Source organism: Lepidochelys kempii, chromosome 2 (genome assembly GCF_965140285.1).
Source record: "Lepidochelys kempii isolate rLepKem1 chromosome 2, rLepKem1.hap1, whole genome shotgun sequence".
Lineage (NCBI taxonomy): Eukaryota > Metazoa > Chordata > Testudines > Cheloniidae > Lepidochelys > Lepidochelys kempii.
The window spans coordinates 16,501,930-16,524,025 of NC_136381.1; the positions used below are offsets into that span (position 1 = coordinate 16,501,930).

The 22,096-nt window shown below is 46.2% G+C and overlaps 1 long non-coding RNA gene across 1 annotated transcript in view; it reads right to left on the minus strand.

Annotated features, from left to right (window-relative positions):
- LOC140906351 (uncharacterized) overlaps positions 1–22,096 on the minus strand; it is an 81,983-nt gene that overhangs the window by 38,598 nt on the left and 21,289 nt on the right. The window contains exon 3 of the long non-coding RNA XR_012157076.2: positions 6,502–6,564. This is a non-coding gene — a long non-coding RNA (uncharacterized LOC140906351). The remainder of the gene's footprint in view (positions 1–6,501; positions 6,565–22,096) is intronic.

A 22,096-nucleotide genomic window follows, 5' to 3' on the forward strand; every position in this document is an offset into this window, starting at 1 on the left:
AGAGTGCAGCATGAGATAGTTTCCCCTGGGGTCAGCATATAGTGCCTGCCCTACTCCTGGGGCAGCACTGGTATGTTCTGCCTCTTCCTCTGGCTGGATTGCCAGGTGAGAGAGCTGCTTCCACCCTGAGGAGGGAGAATGAGGAGCCTGGAGGTCAAGGCTTCCATCTCATACTAAAGAGTCCCCTGAGCTATCGAGTCTCCCAAGGGAACTCTCTCATAGTTCACCCACCTCTGGTGTTAGAACCCAGTGACCATGGCACAGGGCAGCTCCTCCTGGAGCTGGATTGGTGGCCTTGTAGGGATTGCGGTCTGTAACTCTTGCTTACCAGCTACCACAAAGCCCTTCCCAGGGGTCCTCACCACCGCTCCAAGGGCTTGGAGCCCATTCCATAGGGTGTAAAATGAAAACACAGGCAATTGAGGAGAGTAATCTCGAGGTGATAATTACATGTATCTGGGATAGGAAGCTGTAAAGGAGCACACATAATATCATGTGGTAGGAGTCACATCATGGAGACTTTCTTCTCCACGTACAGAGTGTGACAGAGGCTTTTACCTCCCCTTAGCCTGCCTGCCAGTAAAATCCAGGTATGTAAGTCAGCCTCCACTATTTAGAGCTCGGGCCTTTGCCAAGGAGGAAATGCTGTACTGTGGTGAGGAGAAACAAAAGCACAGTTTGAAATAATGTCTGATTTAGATGAGAGACTGCAGCCTTATGCTGTGATCGCCTCGAATCGTGACTTCTCAGCTCCCACCAGGGAAAGCCGGCTGTGGAGCTGGGATTCAGTAGATGGTGCTTTTCCCTCTGAGTCATGGCGCCAGAGCGTGCGGGCAGTGCTGTCTTTCTGAGACCTATCTATGGATGAAAAGTGCTATGTAGGAGTTTAAATAAAAGATGATTATTTCGACGAAATGGTTGGAATATCTAACTCAGGGAACAGCCCCTGGGGTACCTTATTAAAGAAGCCATAATGAATGTGGCCATCTCTGGCCAGGGTGAATAACTTGAAATGATTAGAGTCAGAGACAGTGGTGCACCCACAGGATGATTATTTTCTCTGATAATGTCCTTTGAATCCTGGTGTCAGCCGTAAAAGTCTTTTAATAAATCTTTTCACTATAATCCATTAAAAACAAAGCTGCATCTCGTGGTCTTCAAGCATGGATCTCTAGTGTCTATGCCTTAATGTAGCCCTGGCCTTGCTCCCTTTAAAGGAGAAAGAAACAAGGACCCCTCTTAAAGGGGCCTACAGATGATCCGAGCAGGATCTTATTATGACTTTCTTACCGAAAATATGAGAATGAAATCTCTTTGGGGATTAATTTCATTAATTAGAATCATAGAACCATAGGGCTAGAAGGGTCATTTTGTCTAATCCCCTGCCAAGATGCAAGAATGAAACAATACATACTCTGTGTGTATATGTGGAATATACCTGGGGGACATGAAGAATAAGAAACAAATGTCAGGAATGGACGCTTACACTTTATGATACCTGAACAGCTTCAGTCAGCGGGAAATCAAGATGTTTCCAAACTCTGGATGAGGAGCAATGCATTGAAATGTGAACTGCGCAACTGCCAGTGTAGTGCAAAGAGAGCACACTGAGAAGGTGTCAGTGTTGTTATAATGGTCCACTACAGACTATAAGCCTGTAGACTTGAATGAAACATGCTCAGTAGGTACCTGTGTTTTAAAAGCATTTTGATCCAGCAATTCTACATTCATTGCGCACAGCTTAGCAAATATTACTTCCAGAAACTTCCAGGTCCAGAACAGGGTGTGGTAGTTACGAGACAAGCCCTGTTGTTGGTCAGAGGCTGTATAGACATTTTCACTGTGTGTAACCCTGGAGATGCCAACTTTCTATTTGCAGAAAACCAAACACCCTTTCCCCACCCTGCCCCTTTTCTGAGGCCACGCCCCTGCTCACTCCATACCCCTCCCTCCAACACTCGCTCTCCCCCACCCTAGCTCACTTGCTCATTTTCAGCAGTCTGGATCAAGGGGTTGGGATGTAGAAGGGAGGCCTCTGGGCTGAGGCAGAGGGCTGGGGGTGTGGGAGGAGGTACGGGCTCTGGGCTGGGCATGTGGGTTCCAGGATGGGGCCAGAAATTAGCTGTTCAGGGTGCAGGAGAGGGATCCAGGTTGGGCCAGGGGGTTGAGGTGCAGGGGAGTGAGGGCTCTGGGGTGGGGCCAGGGTTTAGGGTGCAGGAGGGGGCTCTGGGCTGGGGCAGAGGTTTAGGGGTTCAGAGTGCGGGCTCCAGGTGGTGCTTACCTCAAGCAGCTCCCAAGAAGCTGCCGGCATCTCCCTCCAGTTCCTAAGTGAGGGCGTGACCACGTGGCTCTCTGCGTTGCCTGCGCCTGCAGGCACCACCCCCTCAGCTCCCATTGGCCATGGTTCCTGGCCAATGGGAGCAGCTGAGCTGGCGCTGGGGATGGGGGCAGCGTGAAGAGCCCCATGGCCATCCCTCTGCCTAGGAGCCAGAGGGAGATGCCAGCAGTTTCCCAGGGGTAACGCGGAGCCGGGTAGGGAGCCTGCCTGCACCGCTGACCAGACTTTTAACAGCCCAGTCTCAGTCCTGACCGGAGCCGCCAGGGTCCCTTTTCGTCCGGATGGTCCAGTTGAAAACTGGACGCCTGGCAGCCTTATGTAACCTACCTGGCAGGTCCTGCACAGTCACCCTTTGAGAGCTGAGCCAGTCAGTGAGCAAGGGCTATAAATAGATGAGTTAAAACAGTGCTGTGGACGCAATGATTGATTAATACAGGAAAGATTTGTGTTTGCTGGGTACCAATGCCTGTACCATTTTGGATACAGGTGAGTTCTAGTCCAGCTTTCTTTACTAAGGAAGCCCTTCTTTAGGGTAACGTTTGGTCCATTGTCGTGTGTGTTACTGACCTAGAGGGAGACCTGGGGTGTGGGACGGGGTAGGGGGGAGCATCTGTTTCCCCGAGAGGTTGCAGGGCCTGTGGAACTTATCTTTAGTTATGAGATCATTGCTGCAAGCTCCGATTCAGTCAGAGAGAGAGAGAAGGGGGCAGCACTTAGTGAGATGAGGTTTGTGAATTCTTGCTTGACTTAGCTGGGCTTATGGGGAGAAGACGGTGCCCAGTAGAGCAAGAGTCTTGTAAAGATCCAGGAAACAGATATTTTATATGCTGATCCCAATCCCTCTACCACTTCGGATACAGGCTCCTGACCCCTATTTCCTCAAGGGTTGAAAGGACCAGCGAGCTGCTGACCCAAGGGCTGGAATGCTGCTGGCCAGGGCTGCCACAACAGGGGCGGCCTAGGACATCCCCCTTTTGAAAGTGGACGGGCCTGGCCCGTCCACCTTTCACCATGGGCCTGGCCCCCTGCCCCTCCTCTTCCCCCTGAGACCCCACCCCGAAGCCAGGCCGGAAGCTGGAGCCCGGCCCAGGTAAGAGCTGCCCAGGCAGCTGTGGGGAGCTGTGGACCCTCCACCTGACCCGAGGGGGCGGGGGCCGAGAGCAGTACCCAGCCCGTGTCCCTGCCCCACAGACTCCTCATGAAGGGCAGATGGAGGGTCCACAGTTCCCCACAGCTGCCCGGGTGGCTCTTACCATGGCCCAGCTGCAGCTCTTCGGTCCCCAAAGCCCTGCCCCCTGGCCACATTATGCACACTGAGCAATCATCTCTGCGAGAAGAGCAGAGGGGACGTGTTTTGATGTGTGTTGTAAAGTACAGAAAATGTTATGCTGGAAACTTATATTTGCATATACTCAGAGGTAAAAGTGGGCCGGTATGGCTTACCAGTAAGAAGTGGCTGCCAGTACCAGCCCGTACACAGCCAACATTTAAAATCACTGCCCCTTTTGCCACCCTCCCCCCAGGGCCGGCAAAAGGGGCAGCTGCCCTGGAGCTCGGCGATTAAAAGGGGCAGTTGCCCTGGGCCCTTTAAATCGCTGCCGGAGCCCCAGGCAGCATGGAAGAGCTGGCTGGGGGAGGCTGACCCCCAAAGCCCTGCCCCTTCTGGAGGCCCAGAGCCGGCCCTCGTACCAGTAAGTCTTTTATATTACTTTCACCCCTGGATATATATAACAGAAACAGAAGGGGGAAGTCTGTATAAGGAACACCAGTAGATTTACTGCCTAATAGCTTTTGTTTAAAAGTTGTTCATAGTATTCCAAACCCTATTTACAATGTTTTATGCTACTTGCAATGTGATTGTGTACATTATGTATCTGTTTTACTAAAAGCAGGTGTATGGTACTCCCTCTGAAAACAACAGGGAGCTAATAATATCTGTTGGCCAGGAGTTCATGTACAGTAGCCCTGAGATTTAACTCTGTGTTAAGCTGTGATGGAGTGGGAATTTTCATAATATTTTATATAAATGTTGTGCATGCCTCAGTTTCCGCTATGTGGTGCATGGTTACCTAGGTGGTGGGAAAAGGTTGTTTACTATTTGCAGAGACCCAGAGATTCTGGATGTGACTGATGACTAGCTGCCTGGGCCCCATGCCCATGGAGAGTCCAAGAAGACAATGGCCATTCCAATTGCCCGGACATTTGGCACCTACCAACTAACCACCAGGGATGGCCCACCTGCCTTAGGAAGTCAGCCACTGTGACCATCTGGAGGACAAAGGACTGAGGAGGAGGCAGGTGAGTTGTTAAGTGTGGGCTGCTGGAAGTAGGAGAGGCTCCTGGTCTGGGACTAAGGAGGGATCAGAGGGCTCTGGGTTGGGGACTGACCGAGATGGATTATGCTGTAACCTTCTGTTCTCTGTGTTAACTAAGGACTTTCTACACTGTGTTCCAGACATCTAATTAACCCTTGTGTTTTACAACGCTGGCTGAGAGTCACTCCAATTTAAGGAAGTTGAGGGTGCATTGTGCCCTTTGGGTGTAAGTGCCTCACAGGTGTCCAACTCGGGTAGACTCACTGAAGGGAACTCCTGGTGTGAACCAGGGGTCCTGAAGGCTCCAAGGTTCAGTCCCAGGAGGTGGTGAAACCAAGTGGCTGATCCTACTGAAAGAATGTGATCCCAAAGGGGCTGGCATAATGAGGGGGTCCTCCCTAAGACAGTTCCAGAGTTGTTCAAGTGCACCGGCCCAGTGGATCCATGACACGCTTTCTGAAAAGTCCTGAAAGAAGAACTCTGGCCTGTGCTCTAGCAAAGAGTTAATCTGAGCTGCAGGAAGAAGGGGAGTGTGATAGTCACACAGAATATTGGAGTTCAGTCTCCAGGCCATTCGATCACTGGCCCCACGCAGGCCCTGTCAACAAAGGGGCCACTTGTGCTGGTGGTCTTGTAACATGGACACCTGCTCATGAGAAACTGGACAGACACCAACTCATTTAATCTGAAGCATCGAACAACTCACTAGTTAGGGCAGGAACAAGAACTGTCTGACTCATGTGCATAACCTGCCTCATTCAAGACCCCATCTCTGCCATATGCTGGTAAAGCCAAGGCCGCACATGAGTTTGCAAAGTGCTCTTGGGTTTTTTCAGGTGAAAGGTCCCTTATAAATTATCTTCCCAATAATGGCAGAACAGCACATGCAGGGTTATGGCACTGACACAAATGATTGACACAAATCACCTATTCGACATTGGTGAGGCCTCATCTGGAGTACTGTGTCCAGTTTTGGGCCCCACACTTCAAGAAGGATGTGGATAAATTGGAGAGAGTCCAGCGAAGGGCAACAAAAATGATTAGGGGACTGGAACACATGAGTTATGAGGAGAGGCTGAGGGAGCTGGGATTGTTTAGTCCGCAGAAGAGAAGAATGAGGGGGGATTTGATAGCTGCTTTCAACTACCTGAAAGGGGGTTCCAAAGAGGATGGCTCTAGACTGTTCTCAATGGTAGCAGATGACAGAACGAGGAGTAATGGTCTCAAGTTGCAGTGGGGGAGGTTTAGATTGGATATTAGGAAAAACTTTTTCACTAAGAGGGTGGTGAAACACTGGAATGCGTTACCTAGGGAGGTGGTAGAATCTCCTTCCTTAGAGGTTTTTAAGGTCAGGCTTGACAAAGCCCTGGCTGGGATGATTTAACTGGGAATTGGTCCTGCTTTGAGCAGGGGGTTGGACTAGATGACCTTCTGGGGTCCCTTCCAACCCTGATATTCTATGATTCTATGATTGTGGCCAGCTTCCAACAGGGATTATAAAGAATCAAAATTTTATAAGGGTGTTCCTAAAACAGTGACTTATTTCATCAAGACAAAGTGGGTGAGGTAATATCTTTTATTGTACCAACTTCTTATTTTATAGATACAGTATTATAAAACTCTCTTTAGCCGAGTCTCCTCTTCTCAAAAATGAGTATTTCATGTAATTTAGATGAGAACACCCTACCTACCACAGCTGATGGAGTCTGGTGTTTATATTTGTACTAGAAATGTTTCAAAAATGGTACTGTATTTAACATGGCAAGGTATGTTCCTATGTATTGCTTGTCTCTGGTGGAGACAGTAGGTCTAGGATATGCCCTTTGGGACACAGTAGGAAACACATACTTGTGATTACTCAACCAGCCACTGAGTGTCATCTTTGCTCCACTGTCCTGGCTGAAAGGGCACCTGTAAAACAGAAAAAACGGTTTTGACCCTTAGAGAAAGCTTGGATATAACAACTGCCAGGTGTTAGGAATGTAGTTGTGGCTGTGTCGGTCCCAGGATATTAGAGAGACCAGCAGGAGTCCAGAAAAAGTCATGAGTTAGGCACATTCCTAGCTGCAAGTCAGATGGCTCTAACTCCACCACCTTGACCATCTACGGCACAGCCTCTCTGACCTGCAGATTACCCCCGACACACGATAGGCATCCAAACCTGAACCGTTGAGAACATGCTATTCCTGGATATTTAAAGGGCTAAATTAATCTCTGATGTGACTCCATTAACATCAATGGTGTTACATTAGGGCTGGATTTGACACAAGAGCTGACAGAGCTGGTATGAAACCAGATGGTCTTATTTCCCCTCCCCCACACCTGCTTATTTAACTGCTGCCTCAGACACAGTAGTTGGTCCATTTCTTCCCCCAGTAATTGATTCAATATGTTAATTACCATGTAAAGGTATTCCAGCTATGCTAATTTAGAGTGCTTTGGTTCACGGCCCTTTGTGCTTGCAGCTGACACAGTCTCAGACAGCATTACTGTCTTATTTTCCAACGAATGCTGACCTATTTTCTCGAGCTTTTCTCTGCCAAGGCCAGATCATAGGCCATACTGGGCTATTGATTTTTTCAGGCAGAATTCCCATTAAACTCAGTGGCACAACAGGGCCCTGGAGAGCTGTGGAGCACCCCATGAATATCGCATTGACTTGAGTGGGAATTTGCATGCTTAGCACCTCTCACATTTTGGCCACATCACCTTCCGATACAGGAAGGTAAATGACCACATGCCTACATTCAATACTACAAGTAGTCCCATTGACTCTAATGCCTTCTCTGGAACTACTCAAATGCTTACGTACCTTCCTGAATTGGGGCTTCAGTAAACAGAGGTTTCCCCCAGGATTTTAGATCAAGCAAGAGTGCTGGGATGTGGACTTACTGTGATTGGCTGATGTGGATTAGATTCTTACATTGTTTAATTTGACAATGCCTTAAGCCGGAGTGCTCCCAGGAAAGAAACAGAAAGATCTCCAAAGGCTTTGTGTGGACTTTCCCATCTTGTAGGGTGCTAGAGCACAGGTTGCAGCCTGAACCCAAACATCTACACTGCAGTTAAACAGTCCCTTAGCCCAAGCCCCACGAGCCTGAGTCGGCTGGCATGGGCCAGCCTTGGGTGTTTTAATTGCAGTGTAGACATACTTTGAGTACCTTGAGTGTCTCTTTAAAGCATCCCAGTTACCTCCCACTCTCTCTAGAACAGCCTTGTGTCTTTTACCCTTCAGACAACAGTACTAGTATGAAGAAGCCACACTGTATGTAAGGGTCCAAATAACCATGTTTACAAAATATATAAAAGATGCAAACCTGGTGAGAAATTGGGCAGTGTTTTACAGTGTTATTTAGGTTTCAGAGTAGCATCCGTGTTAGTCTGTATTCGCAAAAAGAAAAGGAGTACTTGTGGCACCTTAGAGACTAACCAATTTATTTGAGCATAAGCTTTCGTGAGCTACAGCTCACTTCATCGGATGCATTCAGTGGAAAATACAGTGAGGAGATTTATATACACACAGAACATGAAAAAATGGGTGTTTATCATGCACACTGTAAGGAGAGTGATCACTTAAGATAAGCTATTACCAGCAGGAGAGTGGGGTGGGGTGGGGAGAACTATCATTTTGTAGTGATAATCAAGGTGGGCCATTTCCAGCAGTTAACAAAAACGTCTGAGAAACAGTGGGGGAGGGGGGCGGATTAAACAGGGGGAAATAGTTTTACTTTGTGTAATGACTCAACCGCTCCCAGTCTCTATTCAAGCCTAAGTTAATTGTATCCAATTTGCAAATTAATTCCAATTCAGCAGTTTCTCTTGGAGTCTGTTTTTGAAGTCTTATTGTTGAAGAATTGCCACCTTTACAATCATAGAATATCAGGGTTGGAAGGGACCTCAGGAGGTCATCTAGTCCAACCCCCTGCTCAAAGCAGGACCAATCCCCAATTAAATCATAGAATCATAGAATATCAGGGTTGGAAGGGACCCCAGAAGGTCATCTAGTCCAACCCCCTGCTTGAAGCAGGACCAATTCCCAGTTAAATCATCCCAGCCAGGGCTTTGTCAAGCCTGACCTGAAAAACTTCTAAGGAAGGAGATTCTACCACCTCCCTAGATAACGCATTCCAGTGTTTCACCACTCTCCTAGTGAAAAAGTTTTTCCTAATATCCAACCTAAACCTCCCCCACTGCAATTTGAGACCATTACTCCTTGTCCTGTCCTCTTCTACCACTGAGAATAGTCTAGAACCATCCTCTTTGGAACCACCTCTCAGGTAGTTGAAAGCAGCTATCAAATCCCCCCTCATTCTTCTCTTCTGCAGACTAAACCATCCCAGTTCCCTCAGCCTCTCCTCATAAGTCATGTGTTCCAGTCCCCTAATCATTTTTGTTGCCCTCCGCTGGACTCTTTCCAATTTATCCACATTCTTCTTGTAGTGCGGGGCCCAAAACTGGACACAGTACTCCAGATGAGGCCTCACCAATGTCGAATAGAGGGGAATGATCACGTCCCTCGATCTGCTGGCTATGCCCCTACTTATACATCCCAAAATGCCATTGGCCTTCTTGGCAACAAGGGCACACTGTTGACTCATATCCAGCTTCTCGTCCACTGTCACCCCTAGGTCCTTTTCCGCAGAACTGCTGCCTAGCCATTCGGTCCCTAGTCTGTAGCGGTGCATTGGGTTCTTCCGTCCTAAGTGCAGGACCCTGCACTTATCCTTGTTGAACCTCATCAGATTTCTTTTGGCCCAATCCTCCAATTTGTCTAGGTCCCTCTGTATCCTATCCCTGTCCTCAGCATATCTACCACTCCTCTTAGTTTAGTATCATCCGGAAATTTGCTGAAAGTGCAATCCACACCATCCTCCAGATCATTTATGAAGATATTGAACAAAACCGGCCCCAGGACCGACCCTTGGGGCACTACACTTGATACTGTCTGCCAACTAGACATGGAGCCATTGATCACTACCCACTGAGCCCGACAATCTAGCCAACTTTCTACCCACCTTATAGTGCATTCATCCAGCCCATACTTCTTTAACTTGCTGACAAGAATACTGGGGGAGACCATGTCAAAAGCTTTGCTAAAGTCAAGAAACAATACAGCCACTGCTTTCCCTTCATCCACAGAACCAGTAACCTCATCATAGAAGGTGATTAGATTAGTCAGGCATGACCTTCCCTTGGTGAATCCATGCTGACTGTTCCTGATCACTTTCCTCTCATGTAAGTGCTTCAGGATTGATTCCTTGAGGACCTGCTCCATAATTTTTCCATGATTTTCTTTCGGTTATTTAGGAGTCTGTAACTCATTTAAACACCAACCAAGAACCAATATATATGTTTTACACTGATTGTCCTTCATCACCATAATATCTGAGAACCTCATCAGTCGCTGGATGTATTGGCAAAAAGAAAAGGAGTACTTGTGGCACCTTAGAGACTAACCAATTTATTAGAGCATAAGCTTTCGTGAGCTACAGCTCACTTCCTCAGATGCATATCGTGGAAACTGCAGCAGGCTTTATATATACACAGAGAATATGAAAAATACCTCCTCCCACCCCACTGTCCTGCTGGTAATAGCTTATCTAAAGTGATCATCATGTGGGCCATTTCCAGCACAAATCCAGGTTTTCTCACCCTCCACCCCCCCACACAAATTCACTCTCTTGCTGGTGATAGCCCATCCAAAGTGACAACTCTTTACACAATGTGCATGACAATCAAGTTGGGCTATTTCCTGCTCCTCAGACAGAGACAAACACCTACAAGATCTCTGTCAAGCTTTCTTACAACTACAATACCCACCTGCAGAAGTAAAGAAACAGATTGATAGAGCCAGAAGAGTTCCCAGAAGTTACCTACTACAGGACAGGCCTAACAAAGAAAATAACAGAACGCCACTAGCCGTCACCTTCAGCCCCCAACTAAAACCCCTCCAACGCATTATTAAGGATCTACAACCTATCCTAAAGGATGACCCAACACTCTCACAAATCTTGGGAGACAGGCCAGTCCTTGCCTACAGACAGCCCCGCAACCTGAAGCAAATACTCACCAACAACCACATACCACACAACAGAACCACTAACCCAGGAACTTATCCTTGCAACAAAGCCCGTTGCCAATTGTGCCCACATATCTATTCAGGGGACACCATCACAGGGCCTAATAACATCAGCCACACTATCAGAGGCTCGTTCACCTGCACATCCACCAATGTGATATATGCCATCATGTGCCAGCAATGCCCCTCTGCCATATACATTGGTCAAACTGGACAGTCTCTACGTAAAAGAATAAATGGACACAAATCAGATGTCAAGAATTATAACATTCATAAACCAGTCGGAGAACACTTCAATCTCTCTGGTCACGCAATCACAGACATGAAGGTCGCTATCTTAAAACAAAAAAACTTCAAATCCAGACTCCAGCGAGAAACTGCTGAATTGGAATTCATTTGCAAATTGGATACTATTAATTTAGGCTTAAATAGAGACTGGGAGTGGCTAAGTCATTATGCAAGGTAGCCTGTTTCCTCTTGTTCCCCCCCCCCCCCAGATGTTCTGGTTTAACTTGGATTTAAACTTGAAGAGTGGTCAGTTTGGATGAGCTATTACCAGCAGGAGAGTGAGTTTGTGTGTGTATGGGGGTGGGGGGGATGTGAGAAAACCTGGATTTGTGCAGGAAATAGCCCAACTTGATTGTCATGCACATTGTGTAAAGAGTTGTCACTTTGGATGGGCTATCACCAGCAGGAGAGTGAATTTGTGGGGGGGGGGGGTGGAGGGTGAGAAACCCTGGATTTGTGCTGGAAATGGCCCACATGATGATCACTTTAGATAAGCTATTACCAGCAGGACAGTGGGGTGGGAGGAGGTATTGTTTCATATTCTCTGTGTATATATAAAGCCTGCTGCAGTTTCCACGATATGCATCTGAGGAAGTGAGCTGTAGCTCACGAAAGCTTATGCTCTAATAAATTGGTTAGTCTCTAAGGTGCCACAAGTACTCCTTTTCTTTTTGCAAATACAGACTAACACGGCTGTTACTCTGAAACCTGGATGTACTGGTTTTTTTTTGTGTTTACCAGGCTTTCCACTGCATTTTCCTTGCTTTAAAGTACCACAATGGACATGGGCAGCTCTCTCACATACACTAATATCTTCCTTTCATCCCTTGATGATATTTGCCAAGTTACAGATACTCTCCTGGGTGTTGCTGGGTTAAGGAATATTGATATGGAGGAATTGAAAACATGGAGTGCTGAAGGACCAGGAAATACAGAAAGAATTAATGTTGTTATACTGAAAGGTGCTACTGGGCTGCCATCAGGTGAATCCAAACACAGAGTTCATCTGAGCCACTGGGTGTGTGGAGCACTCTTTCAGGCACAACGGAAGGAGCAATCAAGCCCCTTTATGTGGTAAAAAAAGCTGCAGATAATGGTAGCAGCTACCCAAAGCAATAGCCTTCATGGCATGCCTGAGCTAACTCAGATTAAAATGGATTTTCCTTGTTGCAAAGGCAAGTTCTAAGACATTGGTGGGAGCTGCTTGTATGTCTGCACTGCGGTTGGAAGGTGTGATTGCAGCACATGTAGATGGACATAGCTGAGCTACTTAGCTCTAGTTAGATCAAGCTTGAGTAATAATAGCAGTGAAACCCTTGGCAGCACAGGCTAGCTAGACGCACCCAACACCCTAGGTACATACTCAAGCAACTAGCCAGAGCTGCCACGACTTCGCTGCTATTGTTCCTCAAGTTAGCTTCAATGTAGCTAGATCGACACCAGCTCAGGTATGTCTACATATATTGCAATCACACCTCCTGACAGCAGTGAAGATAAACTCTGTGTGTGCTGGAGGCAGAAAGCCAAGAGAAGCAGCTGTGAGTGTGACCCTGAGAGGAAGCAGAGGGACAGAGCTTCTGGGGCACTGAGGATGCTGAAAAGGCAGATTTAGGGATTTCTGACCAGGGAAACTGCTTGCTCTTGGTTGTTGCTACTATATTCAGGAAACAGAATTTCCAGGGTTTTGGGGGAAGAGGGTTGTAAATAAGATTACACTGAGAATACATTTGACTTGCACCATCAATTTCTTTTCCTAATGGGAACAACCCTACAAGGCCCCAAAGGTTGCACAGGGAAGAGTTTCTGAGCTCAGGGGCTCCCCTGGCCATACACCTCCTGAACACCCATCAGCAAGTGCGCGGCCACTGCCCATGCCCACAGGAAGGGGGAACCTAGGGGCTGACCCTCTGGCTCTGCAGGGGCAAGCCTCCTGCCTGCGCCTTCCAGCCAGGGCTGACAGCTCCGGGCAGCATTGCCCATCTCCCGCCTGGCTGGTCAGGGGCTCTAGCCCCCAGCTCACCCACACTCCCCCCCGCTCTGGCAGCCAAAGCCCACCAGCTTGTAGCACTAAGAAGTTGACCCCCTGACCACAGCACCCTGGACGGTCGCCCACCTTGCCCACCTGTAAGGCTGGCCCTAGCTCAGGCCAAAGGGGCAACAATATGCATTCAAAACATGCATATTCTAGAGAAAAAGCACATGTGCGAGTGTGTGTGGGCTGTCTTGTCACCAGTTGACCATCTTCCATATACTGCCATCACAGGAAGTTTTACTTTGTATATATGTGTGTCTGGAGTGGGAACCCATACATGGCATTCTGCAGCCATGGAGATAAGACATTTTTGTCTCTCTTATTTTAGAATCAGTCAGAAATACAGAAACCTTCAAAATTTTTGTAACCCAGCATCCACAGAGCTGGGTTTTCTATGTAATGTCAATGGATAGATGGCTTGTGTCACTGTGAGAACTATAGCAGGATTACTAAATACAATCCCACTTCTTAATTATGATACTGAACAAAACTAAATACTAGTTCTTTTCAAATCATAAATACCATACAGACATGTTGGATTTTCTTTTGTTTGGATTCAAGCTAACTTATGTTGTATGTATTTTTCCCTTATTCTTAACTTCACTTGAGTTGGCAAGAATTTCTTTGCTCATGTATTTGCTGTAATTGTTCTCATGCAGCAGAGATAGAAATCATTAGGTTTATGTTTGTAAAAATACTGAAGTGAAGCAGTTTTAACCCCATGAGCCAAAAGCTTGGATTTCATGACAGTGCCCTAATGAAAAGTGCATTAGCATGTCCAGCAAGAGCTTTGAATTTATAGGCACCAAGGTCCAGATCCTCAATAGTATTTAACGAGGAGTCCGGTGGCACCTTAAAGACTAATAGACATATTTGGGCATAAGCTTTCATGGGTAAAAAACCCCACTTCTTCCGATGCATGGAGTGAAAATTACAAATGCAGGCATAAATATACTGACACATGAAGAGAAGGTAGTTATTTTACAAGTGGAGAACCAGTGCTGAAAAGGCCAGTGGTATTTAGGCCTCAACTCCCATTGAAATCAGTGGGAGTTCGATGCTTAAATACCATTGAGGATCTTGGCCCAAAGGACTACAAGAAAAAGTACAAATCCTTCTCGTTGTCTTATCAATAGAAATAGTGAGAGGGTATTTTTCAGAAGTTCAGTGGTTTATATTCTATAGAGTCAAATCCTGCTCCCACTGAAATCAGAATTTCTCTAGAGACTTAACTGAAACCAGTACCAGGCTACTAATGAGCCTGATCTGAAAGCACATCAAAGTCAGTGAGAGTCTTTCCATTGAGTTACATGCTTTGAACCTGATCCAAAGCCCATGGATCTCTCTGGTAAAAATAGAACTGGCTATAATTTGGCTATCAACGTTTGAGAGGAACTTTTGAATGCATGGAAGGAACAGCAGGAGGAAGGGGATTAGAAGTAAATGAGACTTGGATGCCTACATCATTCAGGTATCAGAGGGGTAGCCGTGTTCGTCTGGATCTGTAAAAGCGGCAGAGAGTCCTGTGGCACCTTATAGACTAACAGACTTATTGGAGCATAAGCTTTTGTGGGTAAATACCCACTTTGTCAGATGCATGTAGTGGAAATTTCCAGAGGCAGGTATGCTCCAATATGTCTGTTAGTCTATAAGGTGCCACAGGACTCTTTGCCACTTTTACATCATTCAGAAATTTCCTAAGGGGCTTTTCCCCTTCATTTGGGAACTGATGAACTGGTATCATAAGCAATAGTCTGTCCTTGCTCAGCGCACAAATTTGCCTTGGATGTCAGTGGGAGTTTTGAGCATCTATCATAGGTAGGTGCAGCGTATCCAGTATTTTCTTACCAGGAGTCTGATCCAAAGGCCATTGAAGTCAATGGAAAGACTCCTGCTGATTTCAGTGCATTTTGGATTAGGCCCTAGGCCTGTTAATGTTTATATATGTCATGTATTACCTTAGCTGTATCATAAAAACTCAAGTTAACACACTGTGGCCTATTATTCAGGTTTGCCCTGGAGAACGTCAAATGGAGGATGATTTACAAGCCATTCACTGTCACTTACACTGCAGTCTATAGTCTCAGACATTTGTGAAAAGAAAAGGAGTACTTGTGGCACCTTAGAGACTAACCAATTTATTTGAGCATAAGCTTTCGTGAGCTACAGCTCACTACATCGGATGCATACTGTGGAAACTGCAGAAGACATTATATACACAGCATGCAGTTGATAGATTTCCACTCCATACGGCTAAATGCAGTGCCTTGCATAATGACAGGTTTCAGAGTAGCAGCCGTGTTAGTCTGTATTCGCAAAAAGAAAAGGAGTACTTGTGGCACCTTAGAGTAAATAAACCAATTTATTTGAGCCTAAGCTTTCGTGAGCTACAGCTCACTTCATCGGATGCATCCTGCATGCTGTGTATATAATGTCTTCTGCAGTTTCCACGGTATGCATCTGATGAAGTGAGCTGTAGCTCACGAAAGCTTATGCTCAAATAAATTGGTTAGTCTCTAAGGTGCCACAAGTACTCCTTTTCTTTTTGCGAATACAGACTAACACGGCTGTTACTCTGAAACCAGACATTTGTGAGAGTCACAAACACTTTGGGACAGCATGGTTCCAGTCCATTCTTGCTAATGGCACTGTAGATGCACTTTGCACCCATTCTACATACAAAATGTTGTAGTTGTCCTATTCAAGTCATTTGTCAGTTTCTGCTTTGCCTTTCAAGTGTTTCAAAAGCACAGGATATAAGATCAGCAGAGGGTCAGGTTTTAGTCAGACAAATTTGTGAGCTATATTTATTCTTTTTTTTTTTTCTTCAAAAGAAACCCCTAACTACACTAAAGGCCACTTTCTACTCAGGTTTATCCCTGACATTAATGGGGTCACATGGGGTGGGAAGCCAGGGAACAATTAGACCCTAAGATGCTTCATGCAAAAATCAGACTTTGATCCCTGAATCCCCAGATGTGTATTTTTCAAAATGTCTTTTTATTATTGGTGCACTTAAAAAGAGAACAGAAACATCTTTACGTTCCACACAGTGGCAGCAAGATAAAAACAAGAACAGTCTGCAAGTTAATATGGCAAATAAGTCTATTGTTTTTTTGTTGAAATACAATACTGGTGTCCACGTCTTACAGATATCTTTTTTTTAGTGTTGTGTGGTAGGCAAGGTGCTTCAGGGAACTGGATCTCTTCCCCCTTCCCCAAAGATATTTTGTTGAAGGTTTATGTGATAGGGTGTACCAGACCCTTTGAGGACCTTCAGAAGACTCTGCGGTCCTGCCACACCCAGTCCCAGAGAGGAGCAGAAAAGAAGTCCTCCAAGTGGCCTAGAGTGGTTGCAGGACAACTGCCAATGAGGGAGGCCACAGGGAGCTGCCAATCAGGGCCCAGAGTGGAGAATCAGCCTTAACACCCTTTATGTAGACCGGAACTTCTGGACCATAGGGGATGATTGATGACCATCTGTGTTTACTGCACTGGAAAAGTGCATGATGCCAGGATTGTCTGATAAACAGACATCTACGTTCCTAAGCAGGCTGGAGCACTAATCACAACGTATGATGTCACAAACAATTAGTTACTGTCCCACCTGTTATTGTGGGGGACCCTGCATACCCCCTTTTGCCTTGACTTATGAAACCATACCCAGATCAGTGAGGCCCTGGCAAAAGAAGGTTTAATTACACTCCCAGCAGGGGTAGCATGGGGGTTGAATGGGCATTTGGCAGTTGGAAATCCTGTTGGCAATGTCTACAGACCTGTCTGGATTCCAATATGATAATGCTGTCCTCAGTACTGTGGCTTTCTGTGCTGTTCACAATCTCTGTGAAGCCAGAGGTGAGCCACCCACCCCTGAATGGGCTTATGCAGTGAGGGGCTGCTGAACCAGTCCACTCAGCCAGAAAGAGCACCTGCCACAGGTGAAGCTGGATGTACCCAGGCAACAGAAATCAGGGATGCTCTGTGCTCCCACATTATGGACTTGCATGGCCAATGGAAAAGGAAGAATAGTGCCTTTCTGAATGTGCTTGTGTGTCGGGGGGGAGGAAAAAGGGGTTGTTGATTGCTTGGGGGCTGTGTCTGCAGTGCAAAATGATAAGGCTTGAACCCTGGGTTCCACCTTGGCTCAGGCTTGGACCCTCCACCCTCGCAAGATCCTAGAACTCTGGGTCTAAGAGATTTGTGTATAGATGGAAGTGAGGTGTAGGGCTTGAGTCTGAGTCTGGTGGCAATGTAGACATATTCTATATGGCTAAACCTCTAGTTGGATTTGAAAATCACAACCAGGGGAAGGGGCATTTTGAAAATCACCTAAGTAGGTCCCAAAAGTCAATGGGCTCATGCTCTTACACATGCCCATTTATAAATTCTGGCCTAAGTGACTTGCCCAGTGCCACATTGTAAGGGTAGTGGGATTAGAACTCAGGAATTCCAGCTTCCAAGCCCTAGGCTCAATCCATTACACTTGCAGTCAATGCAGTTTGCAGCTACTCTACTTCAGCATCATTATGCTGCAGATGGAAACTATGAAGCACAACTGAAGCAATTAGGACTAGCTCAAGTTTCTCTGACTTGCATATAAATGTGCAATGTGTCCCATTAAGGGTTTTACATTAATGCTCATGCAGTTTCATGATTAGAACAATTTATTGTGCAGACATTCCACTTTTAATGAATAGTGGTGGTTATAAAGAATGAAGGCTTAACAGGGAGAGAGATGGAAATATTTTTTAAAAAAAGTCTAGTACAGTCAAATGAGCTGCTCTGAGAGTATCTTTAAACTGCCCTGCCACTTACCTCCGTGATGAATTGCTGGGAGCACCATATCTAGGCCCAGAATTATTTTAGACTCTGATGGCTCAGTCCCTTGAGGCCTTATGCTAAGTTATGGGCAGTGGTTCGGAGGCTGTCTATGCTGTGATAAAGTACCCGCAGGGCCAAATCTCAGAGTCCAGGTTAATTGACTTGGGCTCAGGCTGCGGGGCTAACAATAGCAATGTAGATGATCCTGCTCAAGCTGGAGCCTGGGCTCTGAGACCCTCTCCCTCCTTGCCAGCTCTCAGAGCCTGGGCTCCAGCCCAGGCAGGCATGTCCACACTGCTATTTTTATGCCCTGCAAGCCCAAGTCATTTGACCCTGGCTCTGAGACTTGGCACCATGGGTCTCAAAAGCACTGCCCCTAACTTGACTGCAGGGTTTTCTTTGCTGTGTAGACACCCAAGGAGGCTGGACCAACTAGTGCTTGAGCTTAAAGCCATTTCACTTGTGAGTTCATGATGGCCTCAGAGGACTAAGAGCACCCATTCAGCAAAGGGAGTAAGTCACAGAAGAATCATAGAATATCAGGGTTGTAAGAGACCTCAGGTGGTCATCTAGTCCAACCCTCTGCTCCAAGGCAGGACCAACCCCAACTAAATCAAAAGTCCTATTGAAGTTAGTGGGATTTAAGCATGTGCTTCCGTGATCTGCTGAACTGGCATCCAAAATCTCATTTTGCTCTACAGCAAAACATCTGGGCTTGGGATTTGGCTTCCAGTCTAGTCCAGAAAGGCAAAGATTTTATCCTGGAGGGGGTCATAGGGTAATTTAAACAACCTCAGTCTGAGATAACATGGAGTTAAAGAGCTTCAAAGAAAATGATTTTAAAGATGACCCACAAATATCTTTTGAAATGAACTAAATATATATTTTAGCTGCAGAATGTCCCAAGTGGTCAAGGACATGAGGGAGCATCCAGCATCTACATGGGGTTAAAGTTACCCACTGGCTTTCATTTCAAGTCCTATCAGAGCTTCAGACAGCTAACCCCTGCTTCACTTGATGTCCCAGCATGCATCAAGATTTTTTATAAGTATTGTAGATCCCAAAGACCTAAATTGTTATGGCTCACCAGATTCTCTGGTCTATCAAGGCTGCTGTCTGCGCTCAGCAGCCTTAAAGCCATTTGAACTGGCCAGTGGAGATTTCTTCCTTTTTTAATGAACCCTCTGATAGCATAGGGCAGCCATAATGGTTCCCATGCCACTCACCCAGAGTAGGGGTGCAGACAGAGAAAAGAGGCATGGCCAGGGCAAACCTATGCCCTCAGTGTTCTCTGGCTGTGAGAATGGTCCTTTGGGGCCATAGGAAGTCGAGCAGAAGGTAGTGCAGCCCACAGATTGTTCTACTTTATGCTGCAGGATGGCCCAGGAGCCGGATGGGCTCCAAAATCAGGGGCCTGCAAGAAAATTGGGGGGGGGGCTAAAGGAAATCAGATCTTCAAAAGTGCACCATATACTTAAAAATAAAGCAAGCAAACAAAAACCTGGCCAATTCCTTGACTGTTGCGGCTATGGAGCCCCCTGGATCATGGTGCTGGCCTAGAGGCAATGTCATAGCATGGCGCATGCAGTGACCACAGCCCCCAAAGAATGTGGAGTCCCAGCTGTGGGGGATGTGAAGGGGAGGGGGGAGGTTGATTTTAAAATCCTTCATATCAATTTGATCAAATCAATAAATGTCAAATCCCTCCCCCAGGTATATCTCCTCTCCCTTTCAGCAGCAGATATTCAGCAGCCAAAAGATGTATTTAGTTCATTTAAAAATATTTAAGTCCCGCCCCTTACCCCTTAACTATATAGGAAAGCTGTATTTTTCCCATACCCTTCATAAAGAAAGAAGAACAAGGAATCAACAGCAGCTGTTCAGTACAGCGGTATGTGATCACTGCATTGAATCGGCTGCAGCAAAGAAATTAAACTAATAATTTTATTGTAATAAAATAGTGGATGCGGGATGAGGAAGGATCATTGGCTACTGCAGCTGTACCCAATGCAGTACCATTAACAGGAGCTCTGGAGAGATTCCTGAACAGCCCTTGCCGCTAATAGTGCTTTGAAGAATGGAAAACAATGAAGAAACAAGGGCTTCTTGTTCCTCCTCCGCTGAGCGTGGATACTGAAGAGCTGCTACCTGTAGTGCAGTGCCATCTAATGGAAACTTTGTATAACTGCAATGTGACCTCAAGCAAACTCAAAAGGAGGCTAGGTAGGGGCTTTGGAATCCCATAGGAGCCCTAGTATTGTCTGAAACTTGGTCTACCCTTAAAACTTACACCAGGGTCGCTTTGTCAGTCAGGAGTATGAAAAGCCACACCCCCTGCTTGACACAGCTTTGCTGACAATACCCCCATCCCGTAGATGTAGCTATGCTGACAGAGGCAGGCTTATGGTGTAATATAAGAGGCACTTACACAGATGTGGGACCGTCATCTTTGTCAGAAAAACAGCAGGCTGCCTCTTCCGCCACTTCATTGTCAGAAAGCTTTGCCAGAAAGCTTTACACCTGGAAATAGTTAAAAAGCAAGCCTGGAAAGGAAGATGTTAGCTCTTGGTAATCGGAGCTCTGCTACTTAAGCTTTCTGTACTGAAGATTCAACTGAAAAGTCGAGGCGCTCATCGCCACAGTGTGATAAAAATGTGCTAAGATGGCAGTGGAGGCTCAGGACATGGAAAAACATGCTAAAACAAGGGCTTGGGTACACTGGAGTATAGAACCAACTGTGCCCTGAACATTTCAGAAGCCAAAAGGGGGAAGTTCATCTTCAGCTGATGGCTATTGTAGAAAATAAGATTCCCCTTCCTGCTGAATCAGTGTGTCAAGGATGATGCTGTATAAGATGAAAGACCAGGCTGTGGGGGGGCGGGAAAATAAGTGGTGGTACTCCCTCAAACTTCACCCACAACCCAAGCTCTGGTCACAAACAAAGCTCCATCCTCTCTCGTCGGCAAAATGAGATGGCACTCACAGCAAATTGAACAGATGTTCATCATGGTTGTCCCGGTCCTTTGATCAGCAGTTAATGAAAGTGATGTTTAACTTGGTATACACTGCGGAGGTAATGTCCCATTCAAATGAATGGAGGGATTTCACTCTGCTCTGAGCTGAGTTTCAGACTGTCTGCAGACTCCGTCAGGTGTCACTGTATCAGTTTACATTTCAGTGATGTTTTAAAATTCATCTGCACAGCTGTAAAGGTTAGATTTTATTTTTTAGGGAATGAAAGTCTAGCTTCTGAAGCCCCAAGATGGAAGCCCTCTAGGAGAAAGCACCTGCTTGCCACTCTTTGCCGTGGATTATCTTAACCTAGCCCTGCAAAAGAGCCTTCCAGAGTCTGCAAAACACCTGCACCAGTTCTGCTGCCAGAGGTACTGTGATCGTTAGAGCTGATTGAAAAATGCCCATAAGAATTTTTTTAAATGTCCCACAATTTTTTTGAAATCTGAAAATTCCAGTTTTTGAAAATTCAAAAAATTCTTTCCAGCATATTTATATGTACACACAAAGTTGAGGGTCTCAGTTTGTATTTTTTATTGAAAAACCAGAAAAAATCAGAGCAGAAAGAAAATTGTTTTTGGCCAAAAAGCCATTTTTGGGGATGGCGGGGGGGATGTTTTGGTAGAAAAAATTTCTCAAGCATCTCTAGTAATTGTTGCTCATATTAATTCTCATTTTCAGTGTAGCCTATGGGCAGCAACAGTCTCGGGCAGGATATGCTACAGAGGGTGGCTCCTGCCTTTTTAAAACTTCCCTCCCATGACACAGAGTCCTAGCTGGACTACACCGATGTGAATCCTTCAGCTCTGCTAAGGAGGAAAACATTGAAAGCCTGACATTTTAAGGGTATGTCTACACTGCAACATAAGCCCAAGGCCAGTGGGACTTGAGCCCACTGGCTCAGTGTTTGTAAACCTGGGCTTGAGTATCCACACTGAATATTGATTCCAGACTTATTATTTCAGAATCTGGGTCTCTCAGGTGTCTACACTGCATTGCACAGACCAGAGTCAAACCAGCCTATCCCAGGTTTCCTAGCACCCTCGCCAGCTGTAGCTGCTCTAGTTCCGTGTGCTGCAGTGTGGGAAAACTTGACTGTCTGCGCCACACACTCTGCAGAATGCATTGGTTGGCTGAGACATCTTTTGGGTCTGCATGCTCCTGGCAACCAGAGACAGCAACATGGGGGAGTCACGATATGAAGAACTTGT